Source organism: Anser cygnoides, chromosome 4, assembly GCF_040182565.1.
Source record: "Anser cygnoides isolate HZ-2024a breed goose chromosome 4, Taihu_goose_T2T_genome, whole genome shotgun sequence".
NCBI lineage: Eukaryota > Metazoa > Chordata > Aves > Anseriformes > Anatidae > Anser > Anser cygnoides.
The window spans coordinates 32581254-32607704 of NC_089876.1; the positions used below are offsets into that span (position 1 = coordinate 32581254).

Below are 26451 nucleotides of genomic sequence, written 5' to 3' on the forward strand. Positions count from 1 at the left end.
GATTTTTATTTGGAAGTCTTATACTTGGATACTACCTCTGCCCAAGCTGGTAGCGAGCTGCATGCACCTTTACATGCATTGTTACATTCAGATAAGATATTTAGAAAGCAAGTGATGCATTCTGACATGTTACCTATCCATGCTGTAAAGCATTTGCTCCTGGTCGGCTGCATCAGTCCATTGCCTAGCCTCTGCCACTGAGCATCATCCCTGTGCTGAGGCCTCTCCTTTTTTCGGTACTTGCTGGGGCAGCTCAGCCCCAGATGTTTGGATCCCAATCCGTGGCACTCCCTGGCTTGTCTTGACTTCCCCACCTCTAACACCGTCATCCCTGCATTCCTGACGCCGGAGGAAATACACAAAGCATGCCTACTTTCCACACTCCACATGCCAAGGCAGTCGTGCTCGAAAAGTTACACAGAAAAGGCACAAAAATGAAAACTTACCAGTATAGAAATACCAACATCATTCCCTTACCCTAAGCTTTGCTTCAGCATCTCTTGCCGGCTGAGCTCCAGAGGCCAGTGCTGCCACTGTTTGTTTGGGGGGACGCTTCTTGGAGGTTACAGGAGCCCAAAGGGCTGCTCCACAGCACCGGGGCCGTAAATCCTGGCACTCGGACAGACTGACCAACCTCCAGAGCAAACACAGTGCAGCCCTTTCCCCTCTGCTCTTCCTCATTGTCTGTGCTTGCCTGTCTGAGGCTGCCTTGCGCAGTAAAAGCTTCTCTGGGCCGTGTTTCTCCTTTCACTCCTCCACCCGCTCCCACAGAGGCCTTGTCCTGAGGGTGTCAGGAATGCACCCGTCACTCTCCGCCACAGGGAGACTGTCCCCAGCCCAAAGGCAGTATTTAACCCACTTCAAAATATTTACTTCCAACTAATTTACACTTTGGTATTATTGCAGTCTTCCGTCTCTTGCATTTTCTCAAAGTTCTTCAGCTGGGAACAGAAAGACAGATTTTTACAACTACAAAACAAGCTTCCAGACGGAAAGCTGTTTTATGAATTGCTCTTTAAACAAACAGGGAAAGGATTTAGAAGCCAAAGGGAAACACAGCAGTGATGACAGCCAGGTCTGAAGCCTACCTGATAACTCCTGCCCGTTTTTCACCATCCCCTCAGCCACAGCACATAATATAACCATTCTGTTCTGAGCAATGTCAGTCAATATTAATTAAGGGCGCAGGCATTTTAACACAACCACCAGACTGCTCTCTCAGTCTTCAGAACAAAGGCATCATTTTCTTGCTCCTGCTCTTCTAAAATAATCTCTGTCCCTGGGTAAATTTAGATTTCAAGGGAAAGTGCAGGAGGTCTCCAAGAACCTCATTCAAGTGCTGCTTTCACTGGGGAAAGGCAGATGTTTTTATATGCAAAAAAACAAACGGAGCCCCAGGCCAGGGGCAGACGCAGCCCAGGAAGGAGAATGGTGGCAACGGGCAGTCTGTGCTGGCTGGCAGGTTTTGTTTCTGGAATTTGCTTCAGCAAAAGGTTAATCCCTGACGTGTTTTGGGGAGGCAAACACCAAGCTGCCGTACAAGCAGCCGCATACAATGAAGAGATTTTCATGGCCAGGGACAGAAAGGTCACAGACGCTCATCAAGTTCACATTTCTCCTGTGAAGCCACGGTGAACGGTAAGGCCCTGAGCATGAGCCCCTGCCCCAAGTCACATGAATACGAACCAAGGAATTTATATATCCCAGAAAGTGGGGAAAGGGGCAGAAAGTTACGATGTGCAGGTGCTATAAAGGGCATCCTCTGTACCAGACACCCCTAATCGGCCCCAGATAGCACAGTCAAGCTATGACAAAAATGAGGCATTAACAATTCTCAGCAACAATGCATTTGGTGGACGTGGGGTTTTTATGATGCTACGGCTCAAAAGGCCCCACAAACAGAAAGGGAAGCGCATTTTGTGAGCAGGTCTACAGCAAAGCAGTACACTTGCTGGCCCATACACTGCACATTTAAGCTCAGCCTTGCAATAGTTACCAAACTGTTTAGGCTACATCCTTTATGCAGCCAAAACCGGAAAACCAGAATCTTGGGCAAGTCCCTCCTGCTCCCAGAAGAACAGGTGAGCTACAGCATGCAGCCACACTACATGACACTACAGACACAGAGGTAAGGGAAACCAGGAAGTCAAAAGGGGAAAAAAATATGGAATTTTGCCATTGCAAGTAAGGAGTGTTTTCTCTACCCAGAACTAGAGAAAGATACCACAGATCATTGAATGAGAATCGCCTCTAACTGTTTCCTGCCCACACCATGCCCTTTTGCTCAAGTTATACCAAACACCACATCTGCAATCCCTGCAAAGCAGTCCGTCACTCGCAGTTCATCCCCTGCCTCCCTTCCGGAGCTCTGCTTTTGGCCAGCTCCTGGAACCGACGCTCTCCCAGCCTTTGGTACATGCAGGGTCAGAAGCAATACAGATGCAGCCATTCCTTCCAGCTTATTCTCCTGGGCTTTTCCTCTAGCAGCTCCAATCTCTTGAACTGCTCTACTCAGATAAAAAGATTGACAGCATTGTAAGAAAGAGGTGGCACAAATAAACCGTCCAATATTTCTTGGGTCATATTCCGAGAGACAATCACAATAAATACAAATTTATTTCCTAAATTACCTTGCTAGCTTTTTCCTCAGAGCTGTATTTCAGGATACCCTTGAGTACTTCTATATTTTAGTATGCCATTTCCCCTGTATATTTACTAGAATAGCACTTTATCTTATATTTCTTCTTTACCTCATTCATTTCAAATCTGAGCATCTCTATTTCTGCTTCATTAAAAACTTCTCTCATAGTAGGCCTACATTTTTTAAAAAATGTAGTTCTTTTTATGAAGTGTCTGACATGAGAAGCTGGGTATTTTTGCAATTTTTCTTCTGCCTCCACATTAACCCTAATCTCAGTTTGAATGTTAGTGTTGGAGATTAAAGCTCACTGTTACACTTTGCTCGCAATGAAATGGACTCGATCCTCATTTTATCCTTTTAGACTTCATGCTCGCAAGAGGAAGTTTACAATTTTGTGCTTAAACAAACCAAAACCAACCAAAACCATTCTGCTAACTGGCTTCAGAGAAAACAACACCGTGCAACAGCATATAGCAGTACAGTATTACACTCCTCAAAATCCATTTTCTATTCCCCTTCCATTGATTTAACTGAGAGCAAAAGCAGACCCAGGGAAGCAACTCTCCCTCCTGATTCAGGGGAGCAGCTGTTTTCTAAAAGGTTCCGGAGTAAAGCACAGACATTTTCTCCTCCCCTTGCCTTTCTGGAGCAAAATAACGTGATCTGGGTGAGGCCCAATCCTGTAGCAGCAGGGTGGAAAGCACCCTGAAGGACATCCCATCCCACTGCCCCAACACCGCTCCCCGTCCGCATCCCCTGATGAGCGATTATCTGCCACCTCCTACCGATGATGCATCTCCCAGTGCAAGCCAAAATAAAGAGAGAATAAAGCTGGACTGCAGAAAGGATCCGTGAGTGCCACCTTGACTTGTGTTAACACACAAACGCGTCCGTGGGTGGTAGATGACAAGGCAAACTTCCCTGTTTGCTTATACTGGAAACGGCTGCCAAAGTGACATGGGAATGAAGCACAATGGTTACAATAATGCTGCTGTTTGCTGAAAACTTCTAAAAATACCACAGTTCTCTACTGCTGCAGTGTGTAACAGCTACCACTGTACAGCCGGCATGCCTGCAACACATTCTTAATACGCATTAATTCTGATCTTATTTTAAGAAAGAGAGTTTTTTCCTTAGTCCCCGGTCGTTTTTGACAGCAGGAAAAACCACCTGCCCAAATAATCCTGCCTTCTTGTAGGATTTACTGAAACCATTCTCTCTAGGAAAGAAAAACCATTTCTATTTACATTACCTAGAAATAAGAACTCCCTTCTATCAGGAGCGCTGGGAGTTATTCATAGCACATGCTGACATACACACAGGCTTTCCTACTACTGACACAATGGAAATTTCTCAGCTGGAAGGATTTCTCTGCCCTCCTGCTGGAGGTGCATTGCAGCCACAGCTTCTGTGCTCACACCGACCAACTCAAAGTTGAAATTTTCACGCTACAGAAAGTTTCAGTGGATGCAGGATTCTGCAAACAGATTCCAGTATATGCTAACAAATTCCAGTATAAGCTGCTTAGATGTCAGTGTCTTTGTACGACTACAAATTGCAGTGTTGACGAACACATTCTGACAGAAATGCCACAAATTTCATCTGCTCTTTACCCTGGGTCAACTTGTAGCTTTTGGCATATTTCGAAAAAGGGATTTGCCCCCTCCATCACAAACACGACATCCCTCTTAACCGCCGTGTCTCCCTTTTCTCGCCCGGGACAAAAGCAAAGAGCACACGGAGTACCTCTGCTCCTCACTGCTGCTGCTCCTCTCAACTCCCAGGCTCCTTGCCCGTTTGTCAGGATCGCAGGAGACGCTGGTTTGTCCCGGCACAGCCCCACCTTCCACCGCTAACGGGCCGTAGCTGCGTCACTCTCCTCCACTGGCCCAACGTATGTTTTATTTCCATTAGGGCAGCTCAGGCTGCTGCCTAAACAGCCCCAGACAAAGATTACGCTGCCGCAGCGGTTTCTACATGGAAGAGCCATTCCCCGTTAATGCCTGTTGTGCCGGCAGCAGCAGGAACCGCTCCGTGCAACCCTGTGACCTGCAGTGGGCAGGGGGAGCGAGACGGGGCCGCCTCGATGCCAGCTGGCTGCCATCCGCCCCAGGGCAAGCCGTACTTCAGGGCCGCTGCTCGAGACTTTTCCAAAACTCACTTTAGAAACCTAATTTTGATTCACCAGATGTACAAGTGATCGGTGGAGGGGAAGCAAGAGAGCAATCTGCTGGAATCCACACAGGTCCAGATATAATCACTTCTTTCTTTTATACTGAGTGCACAACGACTTGGTTCTCCAGATGTGAAGAGCACTAAACAAATCTAAGCAGAGTCTTTCAGTTTAGTTACATAACTAAACGGCTTCAGCTGCAGTAAGAGAATACTCTGAGTGCTCTCAGCGCGCACACTACGCTCGGAATTAGCCAGAACTGATCCAACACATCATCGAGCTGGGAGGCGCTGAACTAGATTAAACGTATCCGAAGCCCCACGGCACACATAACAAAAGGGACAGACAGCACAGCACTGATTCTGCAATGACGGCAAGTGGCATCGCTCCTACAGATTACAGGAAAATGACATGCTTGTCATCTGCTTTTGTGATGCTGATATCTCTGTACTAAAAATGCTCAGGTACCTACCGCAAGCAAGTCGATCTTTGGTGCACTGCATTTTCTAGACCGATGCTACACTTTTACCCTTAAGCTGCTATTACGAGGTATGCACGCAGGCAGTGAGCACCTGTCAATTCTGTTCTCAACAAACTAGGAGCTAACAGAGCACCAAAGACAGTTTTCAGCAGTGACATCTCGGCATTTTGCCTCCCAGCTCCAGCAAGTGATCAGCTATGCAGTACTGCAGCTTGCCTGCTTAGGGCCAGTGAGTGCTTCCTGGTGTAGACTGCGGCTGCACAGTGACTTTGGTCACATTAATTAGACAAAAATTGAGCAGGCAAAGGCTTACACACTTCCCTGCGCAGGTGCTCCACCACTGGGAATCCTACCACCGGCTCTGAAGACAGGCTGCCAAAATTAAAGGTCAGCTCCACTCCGTCCTCCTGAAGCCTTGCCTGCCTGTTTACAGAAATGGACTTACCCTAGTTCAGAGTGAGGGGCGGGAGGATCACTGGTTCCATCTGCAACACAGCAGACACAACACAGGCAGACAACAGGAAAAAGGGGTAAGAAACAGAAGGGTTTGTGGTGTTCTCTTTCCTCCTGAAGAAAGCAAGCTTTTGAAAGGTGGAGAGCTCGTAACACTGAATTCATCTGCCAATGTTAGTAACTGAGTGCTGTCAGGACTGAGGTCATCTCAAACTTCGATATTTTCAAAATAGTCAATACCTGGAAAAAATGCTTCCTCTGCTGAAAAATATCCAGGCATTTCCTTTGCTAAAAATAAATTACGTCCTACATGTTTAGTATCTAAAGAATCCAAAGCCAGGCATGAGGTTCCAGCTTGCAATGCCTTGCTCTGTTGCCTGTTTGCCTCCTTTTGGGGTCATTTTTATTGGGAGGACATGGAAGTACTGAGTGGCCAACACACAAATGAGTGCTCAAACATCTTGCAAAATGATCTTTTACATGTACAAATCATCAGATAAATACAAATGCACAGTATTTGTGAACACAGGGCATTATACACTGTATAGTATACAGCAGAGGAAGAGTCGCCTCAGCTGTATCGATTTAAATTTCATTTAAACGACTACATCACTCTCACATTCCAGTTCTGGCAGCAATAACCACAGGAGATGAGGCAAACAGTCCCCACTGCAAAGTCACAACTCCAGTTTGTTGTAGAGAACAATACCTGCCAAGCACACATCCTGTCCTGGTGCCTGCAAACGGAGAGGCTGAAGGCTTCACCCTGCAGCATCTTTGCAAGCCTTAGGTAACACGGTGCCCTCGAGTTCCCCACTTGGTTCCCCGTGTTCACGTGCCAGACTGTGGGGCTCTCCCCCACTTCGGTGCCATTTTTGTCTGTTTTTAAATGAATACTGTGATCACCTGTTCCTGTTTGTATTGTCTTATCCCACCCCATCACGATCTATCACAGACTGTCTGTGTCAGCCAACTGCATGTTAGAACTCCCCCACTAAAGTCTCAAAGCAGGAATTCAAAGCAATTTAATAACAGTAACTGCTGTTTCAAAACTGCACAACTATCCTCTGGCAGCAGAGTTCAAGGCCACAGGAACCTGTTGCCATTGCTGCAGCCTTCCTTGCTTGAAGCTTTCTCTGGGGAGTTGGGGAACAGGTAAAAGCTCGCTGGAGCTGAGCAGCTCTGCTCTCCAAAGACAGGTGTATTTTTATTACTCATCTGCTGTCAGATGAGTAAAAGAAAAAACAGTTGTGTCCAGGCCTTCCTTCTACTGACCCACTGGGGGGAAAAAAAAAAAAAAAAAAAAGTTTTATTTTCCAGGAAGATCAGAAGAAAACATGAGCTACAAACATCAAAGCAATCAAATGAGCTAGAGTTAACCCGCTGATTCTCATTCACCCATTTTGTTGTTGCATGACTGCCCTCACTATTACACCTGCCTATCTATCCTGTGCTTGGTAAAGAAAGCGGAACAACTACCGAGGACTTCAGTAAATGAAGGGTTTGCGTTCCTTACTCCAGACTGCTCCCTGCTTCTTGACAACTCGGACAGCCTTGTCCCGAGAGCCAGCCTACCATCAGCTGAGGCGAACAACCAGGTACCAAAGGGTGGAAGAGGGTTTCCGTGTGGGATGGAGCACCAGGAAGCGCAACTGATTTTCACCGCCGCTTCAGCCCTTGTTCCTCGGTGGTCCTTAAAACTGGGCGTCACATCGTGTTACCAATAAATGCCACTTTTCTGGTAAAGCAGTTCACAACACAGTTGGAGTCTTTTTTCCTTTTTGCTCAGGCCGGAGTCAGCAGCATCCCACCATCAGTACAGGAATGACGGCTGTCTCAACAGGACGTGCTGCCCCCTCCACAGAAGCTCAAGTTACCAGGCTTTACACCAGCAGCCTCAAAGCAGGATCCGTCCCTTCCCCGCGCAGCGGCATGCCGTGCAGCAGCGATGCTGTGCCTTCAGCATGGTCTGCTCTGTCTGGGCCCTGATTTTCACCACACGCAGAGCACAACAGCCCAAGAACTACATTCAGACTTCAGCTATCCAGAGCCAGACGTACAGAAACTCTGCGCACCCCCCAGGGTATATACTTCTTTGCCTTAGCTTCCTATAAATAGCCCTTTAGAACAGAATGAGGCTTTCAGGGTTTCTTTCTTTTTTACCCGGTGTTGAAAAGACTTCCTCATCCATACACTTTTGTCGCTTTTAGCAACTCACAGGTCACAAAGCAGAAAGTTTCCTGACAAAGGAGACATGACCTATATATTGCCTTACTCAGCTGCATTATATCCTTCCCTCGCCTGCTTATGGAATAAAGCAAAATGTTGCACATAAAGAGGGGTTCGGGATTAGGGCTTCTGCTTGTGTCTCTTCAGTAGCTTTTTCCACAGCATTGGTGAATTCCTTTAAAATTTCTCTACCACATTTTCCTCATTCTGCAAAAAAGCAATTAAGAATATTTACTGGCCTCACAGGGAAGACACACTGCTTCAGTTAATTAAAGCTTCTGAAGACTTTAAGATCACCCAGCGAAGGGCTTTACAGGAATGCAAAGTGCGTAATAAACCCAGAAAATGACCAAGGAGAGACACAAAGGTCGTATCTGAAGTGAAGTGTGTCCAGTGAAGGTCTCATTGAGATTTAAACAAAAAAGTTGTCATATAAATTACTACAACATGCTTTCTCACTGTAGCTTGACTGAGATTTTACAATGTGTGTGAGCTCACACACTAGCTGGTGAACTGGAAGGAATACATTTAAAGGCAATTTGCAAATCGGAGACACCCGACACAAACTGCTACCTATAAACATCCTAACTGCTTTAAGAGCTGTAAAAAGACGCAATGAGGGCCCACGCAAGCCCAAGTAAAACTGCCCCTCACTGCTACATATCACTGGCTTAGACAAAAGCCTAATGTATTAAAAAAGGAATCAGCCCCTTTCAACACTACAAAGCCTGAAGGCCTACGGCGAATGTGTTCTTAGAGCACTGAAGGACAGGACGCCCTGAGCTGCGAGGGCAGCAAATGAGGCATGCCAGGACAGAACAAGGTGTGCACAAGGGCAGGGGACACAGCAAGCTGCTGTAAAGCAAGATACCACGCAGTGGCTTAAAATCTCACCGGCTGCCTGCCTCACCAGCAAGTCACGGATCAATGCAAATATTGTACAATCCTTGGTGTAATAATTACACAGCAGTGACTGCCGTACATCAGGGTAACCTGGGGGAGAGGCCAAGAGAGCTGTGTCCTGCCTGGTCTATCACCGCATCTCTTCGAGATGCAGAAAAAAGGCGAAGATAAAGCCGAGTTCATCCGTTCCCCTCAGGATGCTTCTAGGTTCTCCTTCAAGATGGATTGGTGCTAGCAGTGCTCACCGGAGCAGACACGTTAGACACGTAAGATGCAGTACTTAACTTCTGTAGAAGGAGAGTGCTCACGCAGGCTGCAGATGACATTGTGATCCAGAGCACTTAAGGTTGCTGGCACTAACTCATCACCACAATCTTTCTGAAAAAACACAGAGTTGGCCTAAAACTGGTCAATAAGCCTTGCGTGACTACTTCTATTGACTGCACGACTTCCCACCTGCAGCATTTCTGATTCACCAGCTACTGTCCAAAGATCAGATTTACAGGTTTCTGCCAGTAGCAACCAGGATGAAAAACCTGTTTGTGGATCTTAGAAAGAAACGATGATGCACAACAGAAAAATATAAAAATCAAGGCCTAAGGCATAATCCAATTCCACGAGAATGACTTTTACTTCCAAGACTCCTTAAAGCTTAAATGCAAAAATTATTTCCTGAGGACACATTTCACATTCAAAGCAGCCACAGCTCTTCTAATTCTGAGCACCTAAACAAATATACTGCACATACCTCTTTTAATTAGGACAGATTTTTCTATCTCATCTGTGATCATTTATTGCAGGCTCTGATTGCACGGCCATCTCTCTCAAAATTCAAGTTATTCTGGTCTTAGTTTTACACCTACATTCTATCATTTCATTAGTTTTCATGTTAGGAGTGCAAAATTATGAAGCCACTAAGCCACCTTTTCTTTTACAGTAAGCAAAGATTTCAATGTCAGGTGATGGGAGGACATGAACAAGCGGCATTTGAACACACATCTCTTGCCACTGGTAACACAACATCAGCAATCAGCTCCCCAAGAGGTGGGTGTTCATAATCCACAGACAAGCATGGCGGCTTTTCACTGTTACAGGGAACATTTTTAGCTTTTGGCCACTTCATATCAGGAAGTTAGTATTTGCTTATTAAAAGTCCAGCTCATTTTCAGTGCCAATGTCCCCTGGGTGTAATAAAGTGAACTAAGCAAAGCCTGAAGCAGAATGCAAACAAGGAAACTGAAACAACTGCTGGATGTCGTTAGCTCTTCCATGCGCTCTCAGCCAACAGTCCTAAGCACTAACATGGACGAGTATCATCTGTGCTCTCCCCAAGCATATGACAACTGGTTTTAAAAGGCATTCTCTTCTGCTTCTAGCTGCCTTTTATTCCTTTATAAAGTGCAAAATATTCAGCCTGAAAAATGCATCTTTTTAATTGACAAAAAAAATCATGTCTATCTTTTCATGAATACCATTCACTGCTGAGCTCAGCTTTTCATCAAGATCTATCTGCATACCTGGAGAAGGGGCAGGTTATCAGGAGCATCACGCAGAGCGGCTCTTGTCCCAACCTGAACAACCCCATGGTCCTGGTGGTGGTGAAAACCTGACACTTATTTCCATGCTTAACATCAACAACGCATTTCTCACAAGATCTGCTCCCAAGAGCAGGTGTGTTCTTGAAAAATCAGCATCAAAAAATCTGCAACTGCTCCTCTGGCAGCAGGAACAAACAGTGGGAACTCACCTGGTTACGTGTGCTGTATTACAGCACTTCGTAAGTCAATAAACTCTGTCTTGGAAGAACAGGGAGCTGCAGGGTCCGTGGGTAACGGTCAGGTTAAGTACTGCAGTCATCTGCACCATCTGACTGACGTTCACAGACGGAAAAGTCAATGACTTCATTTAAGGATTAGAACGAGTTTGGTTTTGCATCAGACTTGGCTTAAGAAGGATGAGCTGGATTCATTACAAAATGAAGTTTAATTAATAGACTACTTCAAGTTATAATTAGCTAATGAAGTTCAGGAAAAAAAAAACGGAAAGCAGTTTTAAACTGAAGTATGTAACTGATTTACAGCTCTTCAATTACAGTATGTGAAAAAAGACAATGTGATAACTGCTCATCTCCAGGACTGGCTCAGAAGCCATTATTTCTTTGAACTAATGATTAAATGCCTCAACGCAGTCTGGACTTCACAATTTGCTTTCGAACTGTATCGCTTGCATTTATAGCCTGCAGAAGATACAGGGTGCACTAGTGATGTGCAATCCATCTCTTTTTCATCCCAGATTGTACAATAAAGACAGAAGGAAATTGCTTCTCCTTGAACCAAGATTTCTGTCCGTTCTGTGAGGATGCACGGACATTAAGGTACAAGCATTACCCAGTTTTAGGGAGAACAGGAGCCAGCAGCAGCCCCTCAACAGAGCAGGGCAGCTCTGCAATATCGAGAAGCAGCTCCAGAAGTGGGGTGCTCCAACACACCCTGTGGTACCACCTCTGGCTGAACCCAGCGCACGGCAGGGGACCGGCGGCACAGCGTCTCACCCACCGACCCAATTAAGAGGCTTAGGGCTGCAGGGGAAGAGGAGGAAGGGATTTTATATCCAGACACTCTGCAAACACATGCTCACTTCATAACACCTCCTGGGAGCATTGTAATTACCTTCCTCTCACCTCTCATGTGGTAAGACCCACACTACCAAAAAAAACCTTGACAGCTGATGTTTCGGTGTGTCTTTGAGTAAGGCAGCTAAGAACAGTCATAGCTCTTCTGAGGTAGTGGAGTTTTTTGCTTTAAGGACCGTGTGTCTTTCCAGCACAGAAGATACCAGAATATTGGGATCAGATGATCCAGCCACACAGACCATCTTCTGTGTCAGGCTGATTCTAGCACACAGCAGCCAGCACACCCCCACTACCCCTGTGTTTGAACCGCAGAGCTGGCTTGCCTTCACCTGTCATATGAAATTTGTGACTGGCACGCTCCAGGCTTTCACCTTTGCCACCATCGATGGCTTTGTTGATGGCTTCAGCTCCTCTCCTTTGCTGTGCAGCTCTCTGAACTGTTTCATTATTTGGCCTTTTCTGCCCTTTGCACATCAGAACTTCTCAGATAACTCCCTCTGTCTGTTCAGCTGCTCTGTGAAGCACTCCAGTTGAAAGGCTACGTGCTGCCCTGTGCTGACAGCATGCTGCTACGCTCTTTAGCTAGCAGCAGAAGAGCTACAGCAAAGATTCTCCAGCAGAAATGGTGTTACCTGCTCCTGCAGTTTCCCCTTTCCACAGAGCCATAAGCATTTCCCATGCAGTAACACTATCCAGGCTGCGTCAAGTGTGGAAAATAGAACTTGAAGGCTCAAAACGAGGCAAGAGCAAGATCTCTTTAGAGATATCAGATGCTCCTGTTGAGGGCTGGGATACTGCAAGCACAGCAAACCACCTGGAAAGGAACACGCTGCTTCTCAGGCCAAGCAAGGCTGCAAGCACAGAGCTACTAACAAGCAACCAACCGAAGAAATGACTAGACACAAACAGGTTTGAGTTCTTGCTAAGTATTAAGACCCTAATTTTAATATCTGCTGCCAAAGGTCTCGATTAGCCCCACTGCTCACAGATAGGAACAGAGGAACAACGTGTGGGACTCCAGCCCACACGCATCTGTCCCTGCCCTGTGTGGTGCACAAGGCATCATCCTCCTGCAAGGCGGTGTGATGCCTCCTGCCCAGGCATCTTCCAAGACGAAGGAGTGGCCACAGCAGTGACAGCTGAGGGACTTGCTCTTCACCCTGATATGGGTTTTGGGCCAAAAAATCTGCAGGTCCCATTTCCCCCCTGGTGGAGTCTGCTGCTTTTTAATACAAAGCTGAGTCATAAGCTAGCACTTCACGTGCCTAAACTGATGGCTGAGTTGTTGATGTGCTCACTTCAGCAAAGACTAAAAGAAGAAACTACTTACAATCTGGGTAAACACAAAGTGAGGAGACACGGGAGAAAGGTGTACACAAAGAAATTGGTAAAGCATAAATATAACAAACTCTGCAGACAGGGATCTACAGAAGATCCCAGGGAGAGAACAGCAAGCGCAGGTGCTTGCTTAGGGCTCCCCGTCCAAGCGGTTTGCTTGGTATCAGCCCACAAAACACTCAGAATAACAGGAGGAGGCAGACCAGCACACGGTGCTGACTGAGACATTTCCAGTCCTCCTTTACAGCAGTTGCTAACATTTGTGCATTTGGTCTCCATGAGCAGACACACAGCTTTGATCTACACAGAGACGTACAGCATCTCCCAGAGATGTGCTATTTGCAATAGCACTAAACAGTTGTCATTCAAATTCTTGTGAAATCTCATCTACTTTTTCCGGAATTAACCCAACTAATTATGATCTTAATTATTCAGAGCATATAATAAGTTCTAGAGTACGGGAACTCAGTTTGCTGAATTCAGATCATGGAGTAATTGACTCTTCATTCCAATTGCCTTCATTTAGTAATCAGTGTTGTGACTGGCAACTCAGCGATCGGTGTTAGAAACTATTTCTGGAGGAGGTAAATCTAGTTTGCCAGCATCAATGAGAACAAATCAGCGGACTTTAATTCTGATATTTGATTATTTTTTTTTAAAGCCTTAAAACATCATTAAAAATCTCATCTCACGTGAACATGACTGATCACAGCCAATCGTCTTGACTCAGTCCATACAAGCTTAAGGCCAACACATCTTACCAATCCCCTGTTTGTGCCATCTGCACCATACACACCCAAACACACGCATCTAACAGGAACACGCAGAACGCCTGGCCATGAAACTGCCCCTTCGCCTCTCTTCAAATGCCCCTCCAGCAGAGCTGGGCGACCACAGCAGCTCCGAGAGCAGTGCAGGGCCCTGGCCGGGACAGCCCGTTTCGGTAGCACACGTTCCCAGTGTGTGGAGGAGGCAGCAGCAGCTCGGCCAGCTGATACTCGGACAGGGCTGTTAAACACAGACTTCGTGGGAATTCAGCTGGGCCCCTTCCTCGTGCATTCCAACAACGCATCAAAAAAGAGGCATGCCATGCTCTTTTAAGATAATATTTTCATAGACGGTACCATACCCACAGTTGTTTCAAAAAGCAGCTAAACTTGAAGGCTCACCCTGAAGTCTGAGACTGACCAAAGCAAGGGCTTGGCAAACATTACACAACCGAGTTGAAACAAAAGGCTGAAAACACAAAACAGCAAAGCATAGACAACTACCCCAGGTACATCACGTGTGTGAAAGTTTCCTTCCCTAACCCCAGTTGCTGTTCCCGCGCCCTGCAGAAGCCAGGAGCTCCTGTGCAACCAACATCCTGAAGCCCTCGCTCCAAACGAAGCACGCTTTAAGCAGCTGCTACACGGCATCAGCTCCGTGAACCGAGGAGGCAGCGGGCAGGATGCTGCCGAAATCCGGGAGCTCATCTCCTTGGCAGTATCACAACAGGGCCACGGCACACCACGGACCACCAGCCCTCCGGGAAATAAACCTGACGCCCCGAGATCTCACCTGGCACGAGCGCACGCTGGCAGCGGAGTCAGCGAGGGCAGGGGCACCGCGGGCGCGACAGCCAGCACCCCGGGGCTGCCACCAGCCCTGCCCGCGCTCCCGCTATCGGCTGGCTGGCGGCCGTCCCTGCCGTGACTCCATCGCCTGGGAATGGCAACCACCTCGCCCCTGGGGCTGCGGGCACACACCTCGCGGGACCAGCTTCCTCGGCGTGGGACTGAGCCGCGCCAGCCACCGCGGGGACAAAGGGAGGTCGGGACCGCTGCCGGAGGGAGGCCGCGGCACCGGGGAGAGCCGACCCGCGCCAGGCACCGCGCACAGGCACGCGCTCACGGTCTGCCCGGAGCCCCCCACGGCCTGCTCCGATCAAATCCCCTCAGCCGCGCGGCCAGGCCGAGGCAGGGTGTTTTCTTTTGCGAGTCAATAAAGTTAGCAGGGAGGAAGGGGTTGTAGTACTTGGTTACAGGCTACTCACCCCGACACTGAAATGGCTGTGTTTTGTGTGGTGTTTTTTTTTTTAAAGCAGAATGCCTTCACTTCGGAAACTTCTTTTTCACTACTGCCATTTGCTAACTCGCCCAAGATACTGTAAAACCCCAGAAAAGGCTAGGAAAAAAAAGTGGAGAGGATTTAAAAGCTGACGGTCAGGACAGGAATTTACGGAATGAAATCTTTAAAGGCAAGAGCAGACAGAGCCAGCCAGCTAACGCTTTCATGCCCTGCCTCTGACCAGCGGATCCACTTCACGGGCACACCAAGGGTTACAGGATTTTACCTGCTCTCGATGAGGGCTTCTCCACATCGGCTGGGTCTCCTCCGCGTAGCTAACAGGCTGCCGCGTCTCCTGTCGGCTCCAGCAAACCCCTTGCAATCACAATGTCACAGCTCCCCGGGCCTTACAATCAAGTGGTTTGTTGTAAGAGAACTAAAAATAGTGCTGAATTTTTCGCTGAAGCACTTGCTTGAGTGAACATAGTGCCAGTCAGCCCATGCGTTAGGGAGCTGCATGCAGACCTTTAGGATTAAATACAGCCCAGATTTTCCTGGAAATATGGCTGCTGACTTTTTTAAACAGAGTTCCCCCCCTCCCTTTTTTTTTTTTTTTTTGAAGGACAGCAAAAAATAAATCCTTCTTTCTGACCACTCAGAGACAAAATGAGTGGAGTTGTTTTAAGAATGTCCTCAGGGAAAGAGTGAGTCACTTAAGCTGCTTTTATGATAAAGATCCCTGGAGGAAGTATATCTCCTTAGTAAGTAGTCTCCAAGTTGTTCAGGGATCTGTCTGCCCTGCTGAAAAACAATGTTTCACATTGTTGGGTTTTACAGTTTTGTGTTTGTTTTTCTAATAGTCTTAACACCTGCTTCCACCACGGAGTTAACACCGGCATGGGAGCCGGAGCAGGATTTGGTACCAGCTAACACACCAGGAGGGTGGTAACAGGAGGGTCCGTCCTGCAGGGCTGTCGGTAAGGTCTGTGGAAAAGCACGGAAAGCGACCCACAGGGACACTGCACATGGAAGCACACAGCCCAGGTTGCAAAGTGCAGGACAGAAATCCGAGGTAATTATTTTGCCAAGATTCTCACTGCTGTGGCTTGAGAACAATCACTGAAGACGAAGGCTGCAAAAATATCATTTGAGACACCAACACCAGTGCTGCTGCCAACGTCCAAGCTGGGATCCCAGGAGCATACTTAGATGCAAAACTCCCCATCAGCGTACACCAGACTGGCACACTTTTACACTGCTGCATGCAGGCAGACGTAGCAAATAAGCTGAGAAGTGAGAAGATGCAGGCAGCTGCTGGCAACAATTGTTTGTGGCATTATAAAAGGCTGGTAAAGCTAAAATCCATCTCCTGGTGGTTGCTTCGGTCGTGAGGCAGACACCAGAGTTCACCTGGCAGCACGCGGGGACGTCTGAACCATGCTGAGAGTTGGGGCTGATCACTGCCCAGCCGACGTTACTCTGTAAAAACATCAAGGATTCCCCTCTCTATCATAATGTACACCGCCGAGAAGGTGACATCTATATCTTTACTCTGAGACTTCCTCAGGCACCATAAATTTGCAGGAAAAGTTATTTCTTCACTTCCATAAAGAAACTGCCACTGGCAGAGAAGCTTTCCATAAGCAGCTGTTCAGGGCTGTATTTGTGCGTTTACGTACATACGCACAGCTGTGAGAGAAAGATACACATATTTCAAACCCATATTTTAGGACGGATTCAAACACTAGGAAGTTGGAGAGTTTCTGGGAACAGCAGAGCAGAAATGCTGTTTGTAATATTCTTAGTTTCATCGATTTTCATATGAAGAAGCTGAAACGTAAGAGATCAACAGTATATGGTCTGTTTGGCTGTTAATGTGGAATTGTCTCTGCGTTTTTCTTTCCCTCACGTGCTTTCAAGCACTTTTATTTTTGTTGCAAGGAGAGGAGAGCTGCAATATTTCCTCCCTTGTGGGAGGACTGGCAAATTCCTCCTACTCTTTTTCACTGCTGACAAAACATGCTGTAGACCTCTGCATCTACTTAGCAGCAGAGGCAGACACAAACACAACAGCGTCTTCATTCCTGCTTCACTCTCCAGCTATTATTTATACAGAGAAAAGCATTAACAGAGCACACGTCTCTCACTAATTTAGCCTCACTCTGCCATCTGCTACTTCCCATAAGTTGACCCTAATGAGAAAATACTTTAAAACACACTTGAGGCCCAGCTGCACCCAGTCAAGCCACCAGAGGAGGGGAACATTCCCCTCCCAGTACGTCATCCCCCGATGCTACACCCCTGCCCCTACCCGTGCCGGGGGGAACGCTCCCGTCCGGATGGACGTGGCCCCGGGCCACGGCCTCTTGCAGCCACGCCGAGCAAGGATCCAGCTCGATACCGCCTTCCGCGGTGCTCCGCGGTTCTCCCCTCCTGCCCGGGGTAACGGGAGGGCTCCAAGCGTTACAGACCAGCAGCCAGCTTTCTGCAGCTGCTCCGGCGGGAGGACATCACGGGCAGAGTGACACGAGCATCCGGCAGGCAGCTTCTGCCTGAGCAGTCAGGCGTTGGCTCACACTGCGTAGGGAAAGAGTGGAAACGCAGGACCGGGTTTGCCAAGATTTGGAGGAGTTCAGTACTGAACTGGCAATAAGACCGCTACTGCTGCTGCCCTGCAGACGGCTGAACCGCATCACAGCGAGGATTAGCGATCTGCCACTGGAAGTGCTGCTGCTGAAACCCTCCAGAGACAATTCCTCCTGAACATCCACCTAAACCCCCCAGAGCACTGCCACCCCCCTTGGTGCTGGGGCGGGACTGGGATGGAGATGTGCTGGGGCCAAGAGCGCGCCAGCAGAAACACCACCCACTGCCTGGGAAGGCACTGCTGTTTTCTTAACTGCGACCAAAGCAGCAAGTTGTTACAGACCATGAGTTTTTCTTCATTTGGATATACTGCGCATCACAGACCTAGAGGCAAACCAGGGCACGTTTCCAACACTCACCTCTGCGGTTATCCTGTAACACACTGGAGGGCCACGCTTTGCACATGAATGACCTAGCTGAGGCTACTGCAAAGGGCAAGAGCTGGGCACACGTGAAGGAGCATCTTGGCTTAAAAAGGGGCCTCTGAAGAGCACGGGGTGTTCTGTCACCAGCCTCTCCATACAACTGCCTATTTCACATATGCTCTTCACTCATCGTAAAGCAGAAGCAGCTCTGCGAAGCCCTGCTGCCCCTCGGCCAGTCCTTGTCTTTCATTTCACATGCGCTGGGAGCATGACTTCGGGAGGATAACAGCACCAAAAAATGAAGATTAATCATCCATGAAAGGTGCAGAGCACAACGCAGAGCACAGTTCCATGTTATTACCCGATCACACCAACTGGTTAGTCACTTCTGCTCTGCCTTTTAGGTCCAGGGTATGCTACTTAAAGTATTTGCTTCAAGTTTCCAACATCCCTATGAAAAGATCCTTCCTTATTACTGCAGAGACCATAACTGAGCACTCCGGGATTATTTGTAATGCTTCATGTGACCTCAGAAAGCAATTTTTTTCATTGTGCACGTTTCAGTGGGATTTAAGGCAGGAATGTGCTCAGGGGTGCCAGCAGTGCTACACCCATGTGTAAAGACAGCAACACCCAGAGACACGAATCATAAGGATCATACACTGCTGTAAATTTGGCTGTCCGGTGGATCCCTTGTGCTTTATGTCATACGTTTAATAATATGAGCACAGACACATCAAAGAAGGAAGTATGAAGGAGGACAGCTAAACCATGTGGGTATCCATAGAAGAATGCTGAGGAGGAATCCTAAAAATACAGAGCACTCCCCAACTGCTTTGTGAATTTCATGTGACAAGAGCACATTGGGTCCTCTGTTAAAAGCTCCTAGATGACGTGGGGATGTCCTGATTTGGATCTGCCCTCTAAATAATCCACAAGTCTCTCATTGTCAGTGAAGTGCAATCTCTATTGGAAGTAAAGCTGGCAACTTGGCCCTTAAAATTACTAAAAGAAATGCACTAGGATGACGGGCATTACCAGAAGTTCCTATGAGAAACCAAACTGGTTTTCTGATTACTCCACAGGATGCAACTGGGCTACACGCATTCTGGGGGTGGGTGAAAAGTCAGTCACAGGCAGGACTAGAACAGCAAACTGAAGGACATACCAAAAGGGAGAGGAGATTGCAATCACAGAAAATGAGAATTGGGCACAGAAATGATTTCCTGTGAGATACAGATGCAGCATCTGGTTTTACATATTGAACACAGGAATAAATCTTCCCAAGCTCTTTCCTTCGCTTCCTTCCAACTGCACCACAGGCCAAATCCAATTCAGCTGATACGTAAGAAATGAGTCTTCCTCTGCAGGTGTGCATGTTTGGGGGTTTGTATTCGCAACCCAGAGGGATGCCCAAATAACTCGTATGACATACCAAGATCTTCTCATGGAAGCTTCGGTCAGCTGTACCACATGAAGGCCTCTCAGCTGCACAACTGTTTAACTTGCCCAATTACATTTTTGGCTGCCCTCCTGCCCTGCAGCTTAGACAAACTCTCTCCAGGAGCTAGGTCACAAGAAGGAATTGCCAAAATATGCTACTTCTCAAAGAGCTTATTCCTAGGGGAAACAGGAAGCATGAGAAATGTTATAGCAGGTCTGGAAGAATTTTTTGTTTCTGCTGAAATCTGTTACAACATCTTTTCTTTTTTCCCCTTGTATCTGTTACTTTGAAACACACAGGTTTATAAACACATATTAGTACGCCAATGGCCCTTCAGACATTAACTCATTTTCAGTTTTGATGCTGAGAAAGTATGGTGTTTGTGTAATTCATTTGTCCTCCTGACATAAGCAAACACCAGCTGTTATTTACTTGGTTTTTAAACAAAGTAAACACAAAATTATTAATTAAATAGGGAATTCAGAAAGCTTAGATGTAGATTCAAAATGTATTATGCAGTCACACTAGCTTGAAGTCAGGGAGAGCACAGGAAACCTGATGGATCCTCCAGTATATTCTCAAAAGCAGCAGCTTGATGCTTTACATCACGTGTTTACACACTTGATGCTTTACATCACGTGTTACATCACTCGTGTGCCACGAGTACCTTGTTTGACATAGAGTATGGACTTTGGTACATTAGGTGATTAATCAAAATAGACCATTATAAGCTGAGAAGAGCCCAAATGCTTGTTCTGCCTGAGTCTTCCTCCACACCACAGTGAAACACTGGTGACAGTAGCACCAAGGTTTCAAATCCAGAGAGGAGACAAGAAAATAAGCAGGAGTTCTGAAGAAGAATGTAGTTTTGAGGTTTGATCATGAAAAACAACCCTCTAGGAAAGCCAGAAAAAGCACTAATCTTGCTCTCTCGAATGGAAAGCATAACTCCTCAAATTCTCTGCTGTTAGGGAGCAGCAAAAGCACAGGTTGCTGTTTCCTGCAAGGTTTGTTTCCCAGCAAGTTCTCCTCCAACAGCCCAGTGAGGCGTGCCCACAGGGCAGTAAGCTCCTCTACAAGACCCAACAGTGCAACCCCAGGTATGAATCAGGAGTTACAAACACTGAAATCACCTTGAAACAAACAAGTCATTCTTTTGTACTTTAAACAACACATTGTTTCTTCACTTGTCTTCTAATTTCTGTGTGTGTTGAAGCTTTCTTCTCAAACTAGGAAGTCTGGAAGGCCACAGCTCCAGTGAGCTGGGACGGGCATCTTGCTCCTGCTGGGGAAGCATCCCAAAACAGGACTGCCATCGGCAGCAGCTCTGGCAGCCAGGTCAGCGCAAGAGGCAAGGGCAGGGCACACGTGGAAGAGGATTGCATCTTGCTCTGGACAGGAGTTGTTACAGGAGAAGAGGCATGTTGAGCCTCCGCTCTCTTAAAACTTCTGGGTGGGTCTTGTGTTACCTGCCAGCCCACAGGCACTTTGCAACAATACCATTTCTGTTGGGCGATCCCAGCTTGGAGGGCGATAACCACTGTTCTGCTGAGCTGGTGAAAACGTTTCCTCCAAAGTGCTTTGTCTGCAGGACCTTTCAAGGTCCTCAAGAAAACTGTGACTTACAGCTAACGTATAAAATATTAACATCTGTGTTAGATCGCACATCTGGATCCTGGTAGTCGCGATGAATCACAGCACTGGTCCCAGAGGAGACCTGCCCTATGCTGTGTAACTGGGCCTTCGTCAGGAGGCCAGCCACGGCTGTTTTCTCACCATGGCATGGCGTGACACATGGTTTTTTATATGCCAGGGCTTCCAGGAGAGCACAGCAGCAACAGGCCAAGAATTGGTTGTGCACCACCATTTCCCAGTTCACAGACAGACACCAGCTGCAACCTGCCAGCTAGGACCAGAAGGGTGTTCCAGAAGCATGGACCCAAGCAGGCTGGAAGGCAAAGTTAAATTTCTGTACTTCACACTGATCCAACTTTGAGAAAGGGCCAGGGGAAAAATACGGTAAGAAGGCAGAAATCTCACCTTCGTACACAGAAGTGCTTTTGTTTAGTTTGTAAGCAGACACAGAAGAGTGGTAGTAAAAACTCACTCATTTTCCATTTACTTTGTAGCTAAGTCCTAAAATAATAAGGGTCAACTGAGTATTAACTACTCTCTTCAGGGGACCAGATGCAGAGAACAGACATTCCTGTAGCTAATGCCAATAAAATACTTTTGAGAAAGGAGTTGCATAAACATAAACAGATTATTCCTCTAGGCTACAATAAGCGGATAAATATTTTTCTCTCCTTTCCACAGATAGCAAAACAAATGTACCGAGGCAGCAGCGAAACACCTAGGAGACCAGAGAAGGGCAGCTCCAGAACAGCAGTGTAATGCCTGGATCCCCCAGCCTCTGCTCACTCCAGTGCTGCTCCTTACACCGCTGGACTCGAGGTAACAAAGGCCCACCTGCCCTGCCCAGCACAGAGGTGCCCCCACCAGACAAGCCCTATCCCACAGCAAAGGCAGGGGACAGCTGTTATCTCGTGCCTAACGTGGTTTGCACTGAGAATCCCAAGTTTACAGCCTCAAAGAGCCTCCTCCCTACCTGCGCGGCCGTTTCTGCAGCTGCTTGAGCGAGGCGCTCGCTCCGCGCCTCTTTGCAGCTACTCAGCAGCCCCCTGCTTCTTTGGTTGGTCCCGCCTGGGGAGAAGAAGCTGTGAGCGTCCTCCAAAGGGTGGGACTGAAACACGTTCGGAGCACAGCCCTGTCAGAAAGCATCCAGGCTTGTTGCCAGCATGCAGCCAAGGATGTATTTTGCACACAAGGGAGGTTTGGGGAGAGCCTTACGGCCCCGGTGGTATTTAGGGGTGCTGTGCCTCGCTGACCTGTGCAGCAGGTTGGCTGCAACCCTCTTGCACCTGGATGGGGATGCAAGGTGCTGCTTTGCTCCCTCCTTGAGGAGAACAAACCTTGACTTTTTATTCTGTCATCACCCACGAACAAATATGATAGATGTCCTAGTTCAGCATGGTCTTAAACCATTTGGATAACCTCTTCCTCTAAGGCCCTCAAGAGCACATTTTTCCAAGGAGATAAAGCACAATTCTGCCTCCCTTTCACCCTGAAACGAGCAATCCTTACTGACTGCCAAGAAGCTGAGGCACCTTGAAGGCCTTTGTAAATCTGTGTCTGTTACAAGCATGACAGGAACTTGGAGGAACTCAGTAAAACCAAAGCCAGCTCTGTGTTAATGATGCAAAGCAGCATCATTCTCCCTGCCTGACACAGACAAGCATACATAGACACACACAACCCACAGGGACAAGCACCCACAACATCCTGGCTCAAGTATTCTGTACATACCCATGCCTTACACGCCAACACTCAGGACGTATGACAGGTTAAGAACATTTGGAAGCAGCCAGTGCCACTTCCCGACAGGGAGGTAACCAAGACCTCGCCAACCAGCGGGCCTGCACGGTGAGGGGCAGCCTTCAGACAGCTCTGCACCGCTGTACGATGCATGGGGTCAGTTACGTCCTGCAAAAACACTTAAATAATTTCGGCTAGAGCACAAGTACTTCAAAAGCACAAAGGAGTTTCACATTATTGCTACAAATGCAACATTTTCCAAACTGCAAATGTGCGCTCACATTGAGAAGCGTTTCCTTTATTTCATGTATCCTTCTCTACCCCCTTCCCTGGATTTATAGATACACCTGGCAATGCACGATTTCATTTGGTGCTCACATGGCTTTCTTTTTCACGCCCATCCATACAAAATGCATACACGGGCATGGCATTCCAGCCAGACCCACAGCACCTACAAATAATCCAGTGCCCGTCCATGCGCTCCGATGACCTATAAGCAGGTATAACCAGGATTTATAAACGCCAGCATTAGTCGACACCCTCCCATTACACAAACTGGAAGAGCTCCACGCATTCCTGCAGCACAGCGAGTACTGAACACCCCAGACAACAGCGGCACAAGCTGCGGGCATTTGCCAGGGCAGCCTGCAACAAGGCTGCTGCCGCTTCAACAAGAGGCGGTCCAGCTGGAAAAGACAACCCAATTCCTCGCCCCTGGATTCTGAAGAAACTGGACACCCAAAAAGCAAAGTAAAAGTTCCTGGTTTTACCCACTGCCATTATCAAGTGAGACAGAGACTGAAGCTACTTTCCTACACTCCAGCCAGACTGCTAGATTGTTATCCATGGCCTCCTACGGAGCCGCTCAGACTTCTCAGACACTTCGTGAATTCCTGACAAGAGTTTCCTTCAGGTTCCTGCAACATTTGACACACCTTCCTGTAGCGGAACAGGCAGGAGGCAGAGAGCATTCTGCCTGTTCTATCAGCTCTTAGTATCAGCTCATGTATTAAAGCAGAAAGAAAACCATCTCACTCAGAGATGAGAGCACTGGCAAACTGGTAAGTAGTTACCTGAGCTTAAAAGGCTTGCTCAGAACCCATACATTTTTGAAGCTTTTAATTCATTTTTGAATGAAGTATGCATTTATTTTACAGAGAAAGGTGACAGACCGGGCTCCCTGGGATTTCAGACAACTGTAAGCAGAACCAGCGTAGCAGCACCAGCTCCCAAAAGGCTTTGTCTGTTCACCAGGCACTTCGTCACCGTACAAGGGGGAGCCCAGCTCCAGCACCACCGCAGACGCAACACACCTGCTGCTTCAGCAGAAACACTGCCACATGAAAAAGTTGGCTCAGCACATTTCAAAAACTTAAATCAAATGGATCTGGGATTAAAATTATCAATTGATTTCCCTCATGACCTTCCTGGGAATTGAACCTGTCTACACAATTAAAGTGCGTAAAGATTTTCTCTGAACCTATAAAAGCCTCTTATTTATAACCACATCTCACCACACTAAACACCCTGCTCCAATCTATTACAACTTGACGAGATGACAAATACTAAAGCATAAGCTGAATATACTCCACGCATTATGCATTTACAACACAGCAAGACTTTATTTATCAATTTCCATCTGAATTAAGAAGCAATCTCCTGAGCTGCTGAATTTGTACGAACCCAGTGACACATTGCTAGCAGGGAATTCATCTATCAGCAACGTGGGTTTTGTTTTGCTGCTTATTAATCTCAGTGTCATTGTTCAGGACTATGCGAAGCCCTCACCAACGCGGCTGTGCGAGCATCGGGGCGTCTTCCTGAGACTCACTAGGGCATTGCTCAAGTAGACCCCAATCCAGGAAGCTGTGGTGAGAATTGCAGATATAACCCACCCAGATGGCACAATCTTATCGAAGTTTTGCATGTCAATCTGCTCGGTTAATTAAAACCCTCTCCTCTCCGCAGTTAATGGCAGGTCTGTGCAGCAGAAATGGCACCGGAACAGATGTTAGTAAATTTGTCAAAGCTGCAGGATGATTGCTCTGACTTCGCTATCTTTTGAAGGACTACTCTATTTACATTCCCACTGACCTCCCATGTCAAATCTGGTAAATATTACCTCTCCTCTGGCTGCTCTACAAGACAGCCTAAGCCAAGTTTGTTGGTGAAAGTCGTCTGCTTTGAGAAAACACCACATGATTACAGGCAGCCTTTTCTAAGATTTCAGGAGAAAAACCTTCGATGATGAAAAGCATGCCTTATTTTTAAATAGGCCTTTGTCTACATCGCCTTTCATCTTATCTTTCCAGGACTCCCATGAAAAAACACAGTCATGATTCAGGAGAAGAAAAGAAGTTGGAGACCGCCTCGGCTCAGTCACAGGAAGGCCTATGCCGCAGTGGCATCAAGAGCACACAAGGCAAAACGAAGGCTGCAGGTAGGCAGGAGTCCCCCACCTACCCCAGAACAGCTACATTACAAAAGTTGTCTCCTTACCACGAAGGCAACTAGTTGGTAGCAACGTTTAAGGGTCTGACGCATCCGTTCAAAGCAAAAGTGACCTTATATTCTCTTTATTGAGCAGTTTGTCTTAATTGGTGTAAGAAAACGCCACGTTCCAATGGGGTGCTATGTCCTTTTCTAGCTAGGGAAATAACCCCGCCAAGATTACAGTGTGCAGAGCACCACGGCCAGCAGCTCTATCTCAGATGGCTGCTCTGAGCTGCAGGCACACGGGAGTGCCGCAGGATCAGTCCCCAGCAAGGAGCTGCCCAGGTGCTGTGAGGCAGACAGCCTGGGCCAGGCAGGGTGAGCAACTTTTCTTGTTTTTGTGATTCTGTGGAAAAGCCTTTGTAATGTGAGATGCTCCAAGACACGGACTATGCATTGAGAAAGTGGTGTTAACACAGATGTTACCTGCCTCCCATCCCAACGGCTCAGAGTGCTTTTCAAACTCAGTTACTATCACTTGAGTTGATCAGCATGCAAATTAAAGCAATTAGGCAGCAAGTGGCTCACTTGATTTCACTCGAATATTAAAAGAGCCAAAGGAGCTGAAAGGACCTGGGTCCATGGTAAGTTGACAAGCATGTTGTCAGAGTTGTGCTTTACAGCACTGGGAAAAGTGCAGAAAGAAGAGAAAAAAAAAAAAAAAACAACCGAAAGGCTCTCCTGCATCTTTTAATATCCTTGATCATGCAAAAACCATTTGTAAAATTACCATACTTCCTTCTCCTCTCACGCCCACCTTGCAGCATCCCATCGCCCCTACTTAGCTAGCAGCCAAGCACACACCTACACTGACCTGCAGGACTAGCAACTCGCTGTCCGCTCGCTCCTCTGCTGAAAAGCTTTTTCTGCTGAAAGCTAATACACAAAGGGCTGACAGAAAGAAAACCAACGTGGAATAGGTTCTCCAGAGAATTAGGGACTGTCTAGTATCCAAGCAAAATGTCACCAGTAGTTATTCCTTCCTTATCCATCACTTAATTCCTAGCTAGTTTATGACCAAATTCAACTGTACGTGGTTCTTAGGGAAAGCAAGTACCTTATTGCAGAAGAATATAAGGTAGTGTTGAGATGCCTACATCTCCCTAAGACACCAAGTAAATTATTTCTTCACTTTAAAATATGATTATTGAACACAACTGAATAGTTCTTAGAAAATGAAAGCCCTGCACAATCATTTATTACTCACCTAATTGCTATTGGTAGGGGTG

General features: G+C 47.1%; 1 protein-coding gene across 9 annotated transcripts in view; it reads right to left on the minus strand.

Annotated features, from left to right (window-relative positions):
* The window catches only part of ARHGAP24 (Rho GTPase activating protein 24), a 188323-nt gene that overhangs the window by 69868 nt on the left and 92004 nt on the right, over window positions 1-26451 (minus strand). Inside the window, exon 1 of one of the 9 annotated variants that reach the window (XM_048074531.2) lies at window positions 15186-15470. The exons of 7 other annotated variants lie outside the window; for them this stretch is intronic. The gene's annotated coding sequence lies outside the window, so the exon portion shown is untranslated. Of the gene's footprint in view, window positions 1-14410; window positions 14435-15185; window positions 15471-26451 lie in introns of those variants that run through there. One more of the 9 variants, XM_048074532.2, reaches the window with a different exon arrangement.